The sequence below is a fragment of the Callorhinus ursinus genome, unplaced genomic scaffold (genome assembly GCF_003265705.2).
Source record: "Callorhinus ursinus isolate GAN/ISIS: 27379988/994484 unplaced genomic scaffold, GSC_fseal_2.0 scaffold9, whole genome shotgun sequence".
Taxonomy (NCBI): domain Eukaryota; kingdom Metazoa; phylum Chordata; class Mammalia; order Carnivora; family Otariidae; genus Callorhinus; species Callorhinus ursinus.
In genome coordinates, this window is record NW_027397071.1 from 21,687,931 (window position 1) to 21,693,386 (window position 5,456).

General features: G+C 38.0%; 1 pseudogene; it reads left to right on the forward strand.

The window, feature by feature from the left end:
* The first annotated feature begins 3,521 nt into the window (after positions 1–3,521).
* Positions 3,522–4,204, forward strand: LOC112824413 (large ribosomal subunit protein uL1 pseudogene; annotated as a pseudogene).
* Positions 4,205–5,456: the final 1,252 nt, after the last annotated feature.

Here is a 5,456-nt window from a genome sequence, read left to right on the forward strand (position 1 = left end):
CATATAGCCAAAAACAGTAACAACTAGATGCTATTAGAATATTTATTTTTCCTCAGCCTATGTATAACTATAAATTACATGTTTAACCAAATAATACCTAGCTTTGGAAGATTAAGTGTACAAAATATAAAAAGAATGCAGTCTTTCTCTAGAAAGGATCATCTCTTTGTATATTTTTTTAACTATTAAAAAGAAAGAAAATCCAATAGAAAGAGAAATTTTGGACCTAATAATATAAATTTAAATTATGTGACTCCAAATCCAATTTTACAAAGCAGTCCTCTCCAATTTACATGCCCTCAGTCACCAGGATTGTAAAAAGAAAAAAGAATTATTAAATTACACAATTTTTTTTTAAAATGTACCAACAAATGGATGATTTTCCAGAATTCTGACTTTTCAGAATGCTATCAGAATACTATAATCCTTGGAAGTGATTTACTGGGTTATTTTCTTTAATAAATTTCTTTCCAGTATGGACAGTACAGAACCACCGATTTTTATTCTGAGTACTTATGTATTTTTAAATAATTTATGCTCCTTAGAGTGTTTGACATATGTTGTAAATCAAACTATAAACCACCACAACATTGTCATGTTTTAGAAAATGTAGTAATTTCTCTTAACCAAGAAATAATGTTCCAATGAAAGAGATATGAGGTCTTAAAATACAGTGCAGTCTCTAATGTGTCTTATTCATTTGAGCAATGGCACATCAATCTACAGGACTCAACCTCCAGCTGTCACACCAGGCTCACTGCCTGATTAGAAATAATCCTCCCCTAATAGGCAGTATTCATGAGGCCAATGTTGATTAAGAATCTGCTATGTGCCAGGGAGTGTGCTGGGCTCGCCATCATTACCTTTATCCCATTTGGGTTTCATATTTTTATTTTGCATTTATATTTACACACATTTATATTTACCAACTGTAATCTGCTACTGCTAGTTTTGAGATGATCCCATTTAGCAGTGCATTATACCCTTAGTGAGAATGTTCAAGATGTAAATTCATGCCATGCATTTTAGATAAAAAGTTATTCTTTCCAGGGTGCCTGGGTGGCTCAGTTGCTTAAGCGACTGCCTTCAGCTCAGGTCTTGATCCTGGAGTCCCGGGATTGAGTCCCGCGTCGGGCTCCCTGCTCAGCGGGGAGTCTGCTTCTCCCTCTGACCCTCTTCCCTCTCGTGCTCTCTATCTCTCATTCTCTCTCTCTCAAATAAATAAATAAAATCTTTAAAAAAAAAAGTTATTCTTTCCAAAAGTCTTCTAGGGTTACTGAAGAAAGAAGGATAAACAATTTATTAATGTCCTTTTCAAGTTCTTAACACATAATCAATACTCAGCAAATGAGAATGAATGGTTAGATGACAATATTAAACCATAAACCACTTTACTCAATATTTAAAAAAGAAATGTGTGGAATGGAAATTTAAAATTCATATTTTAAAATGGAGGAAACACAGATTATATATTTAAAACTTTACTTTGAATGTGAAAATGCTTCCACTTATTAAAATGCCTTGTCAATAGAAGATTCTGCTTTTGTCTCATTAAATAAGTATGCACAGGTTAAAAATGACATTTATCATACACTTTAAAAAGGAAAAAATCATGTGCCAAAAAGACTTGATTATTTAAAACTTGTTCAACCAGTACCACAACATAATAGCTGAGTTTAAAATTGTCTTCATACTTTTACCCAGGAAAAAATAGCAGCCTCTTTGCTAACTCTGTAGACCCAAAGGTTGAAATCAACATTGTTAATGACAGGGAAGAAAACTCTTTGATTATTTTTTGTATTTTTAAATGGAGTGTAACAAAGCTTTTCATTTATAAAGCACTTTACAGTATACTGAGTGTTTTCATACAAGCCACCTTCTTTTAAGGGACTTAGGATGCTTCCGTGAGAAATTACTACCCACAGATCACTACCCATGACAGTTCTATTGGATTTCTAGCTAGTTAAACCACATCTACAATATAGAATTCAATTCCAGGTGCCACGTTTTAAGAGGGACTTTGACCAATTAGGATGTAATGAAAGGCAAATGTCCAGATGAATAGGAGAAGCTATAATTTTTGATAAATTATTCAAGCAACTTGGGAAGCAAAGAATAAGAAAAGGTATAATATCTGCTTTCAAATATTTGAAGGGCTGTCATGGAGAGAATGGTATACTAATTCTGTGTTGTTCCAGAGGCCAGAACTAGGATAAAAAGCTGGAAGTTAAAGAAGGCAGATTCTGACTCAGTGCAAGAAGGAACTTTTTATACACTTGTGCTGTCCAGTAACAGTAACAGCTGCCTCATAACGGTAATACCCGGCTCTGGAGGTTTTCAAGCAGACATCGGCTATCTGTCAGAGTTATAGCTTTTAAAAATTCCTGCACTGGATAGAGAGTTGAGCAAAAACTCCACGTTTCTGTCTAAGTCTCAGATTCTACTTTTCTAGAGAAGGTGAAATATGCAAATGCAATGTAAAAGATTTTTATTGTATGCTCATTTCTCTAACAGCAAGATGTTTTTAAGTTTTTTTTAAAATAAATATAAGACTCTGTGATACTCAGAGTGCTTATTCCCAACTAAAAAGAGTCATTTAGCTGTTTAAAACACCCAATATGTATGAAGCAAGTTTCAGGCATTGGGTCATGTACATTCTATTCATACATAAATAATTGCAATCATAAGAAAACAGCTTTTATTTGTGAAGAAACCCAATGATCTCACAATGTATACATGAGTATATATTTAGGGATAATTTTACAACTCAAGAATAAAGAGTCTCTCTCTTCTCTAAAGCACCAGAACAGAATGGAGCAGATATTTCCCTGGAGACTGTAGCTATTGGACAATAACTGTTTGCTTGGCTCCTTGAGGTCTCCTTGTATTATATATAGGACTAAGGAGCTAATATAATTCTCTTCCAAATGAAGATGTATAGGCCTATGTCTTAGTCCTGGTTTTGCTACCAGACATATGAATGCTCTTAGGTAAGTTACTTACTTCAGTACCCTGCTTTAAAAAAAAAGAAAAAAAGGAATTGGATTAAACTATCTTTTTAACTCTTCCTAGAACTTCCTAGTTCTAAGGTCTATGACTTCTATATACATGATACCCCAGTCAAGCAGTCAAACACTGTCAACCTTCAGGAGGAAACTATGAGCCTAAAAAGAATTTGTGAAGCCTGCAATTGTATGAGTGGAAATAACAAAAAGAAAAAAAGAGTTGAAGTTTAAGAAGACACATTGTGATTGGCTGTCACTCTCATTGGATGATGATGGCTCTAAAACCTAAGCCCTGATACCCTAAAGTCATAAAATTTGGAGGAAGTGGTAAGAAAGGGAGAAAAGAGACAGCAAAGGGAAAAAAGAGAGAAGAGAGGAAAGAAATCAATAAGCAGCAAATCTCTGCGATGGTAGAGATTAAGGGAAGCATCAGAAATGGTGAGTAGGAAAAAGAGACAGGGGAAATGGAGCAGAAGGAGCAGAAAGAAAAAGGAGGCTTTTCCGGTTACTGCAGCGTGAAGAACCATGAGCAGCAAAGTCTCCCGCGACACCCTGTATGAGGCGGTGCGGGAAGTCCTGCACGAGAACCAGCGCAAGGGCCGGAAGTTTTTGGAGACGGTGGAGCTGCAGATCAGTCTGAAGAACTATGACCCTCAGAAGGACAAAAGCTTCTCGGGCACCGTCAGGCTTAAGTCCACTCCCCGCCCCAAGTTCTCCGTATGTGTTTTGGGGGATCAGCAGCACTGTGATGAGGCCAAGGCAGTGGATATTCCCCACATGGATATTGAGGTGCTGAAGAAACTCAACAAGAATAAGAAATTAGTCAAGAAGTTGGCCAAGAAGTATGATGCCTTTTTGGCTTCAGAATCTCTGATCAAGCAGATCCCACGAATCCTGGGCCCAGGCCTGAATAAAGAAGGCAAGTTCCCTTCCTTGCTGACCCACAATGAAAGCATGGTGGCCAAAGTAGATGAAGTGAAGTCCACCATCAAATTCCCAGATGAAGAAGGTGCTGTGTCTGGCAGTGGCTGTTGGCCATGTGAAGATGACAGATGACGACCTTGTGTACAACATCCACTTAGCGGTCAATTTCCTGGTGTCCTTGCTCAAGAAGAATTGGCAGAACGTCCGGGCTTTATATATCAAGAGCACCATGGGCAAGCCCCAGTGCCTGTACTAAGGCACAGTTCAATAAATCCTAGTGCCACCCTTAAAAAAAAAAAAAAAAAAAAAAAGAAAAGAAAGAAAGAAAAAAAGAAAGAAAAAGGAGGAACCAACACTTGCAGGAACGTGAGGGCAATGGGGTCCGTGCAGTAGAAGTGGAAGCTGAGGCTCGTTCACCTCGATAGACCAGGACCCAGCTTTCTTATATTGGAAGAGGCTGGAGTCCGGGCTGTTAGTAACGATCCCCATGCAATGAGCTTAGATCATGTTCAATCCATTCTGTTCATCAGATGAGTCCAAAACATCATTAAAATGTTTTCATCTCTAAAATGTTTCCAAAAGAGCCTTGGAACTGACCTTTGGATCATGGGGAACCTTATTCATCCAAGTTAACTGAGATGCTCCCTGGTGCATGGAGTGGGTTCATACACAGATTTACATGGATGATTTATAAATAGATATAAAGAACTTCATACTTGAGGGCCTAGAACAAAGCTCAAGCCATAAAGAAATCAAATACATTCTGCCCTTCTCTCTATTCTCTTTCTATTTGGATTTCTTAGGAATTCACATTTATGTGGGCTGACGATGTAAATCCAGCCGTGGGCTTAAAGAAAACCAAGAAGTGAGCAAAAATTAAATCTGCAGATTTCTCTCCATTTTTTTTCCCTGCGTGTTATTTTCATAGGAACCTGTGTCTTCTGGAAAAGTCCAAGCAAAAAGCTTAAGTCATTTAGGTCGACTGGAGATATTAGCACCGTGTAAATTTCCAATAATTATTAGTAATAATTCTGGGAAACAGAAAGATGATAACAACAAAAACAAAAGCCCACACATTGGGGCACCTGGGTGGCTCAGTTGGTTAAGCATCTGCCTTTGGCTCGGGTCATGATCCCAGGATTCTGGGATGGAGTCCCACATTAGGCTCCCTGCTCAGTGGGGAGTCTGCTTCTCCCTCCGCCTGCAGCTCCCCTTGCTTGTGTGCGCACGCTCGCTCGCTCTCTAACAAATAAATAAAATCTTAAAAAAAACAAAAACGAAAGCACACCAAATTGACGTGTACTTTATTAAAACATGGGAACATAAACTACAAATGTGCCAAGGTGATATTACCCTGAAAACAGTAAAAGCATATTTATCTATAGGATATGATGTGGGATGGTATTTCGCACACGCATTTCCCCTCACTTGTTCTTGTATCCCTTACCCAGCCCAAACAGTTTGGGCCTCCCACCTCCTCTAATGACAGGAAATGGCTGTTGAAGCTGAACACAGGTAAACAAAAGA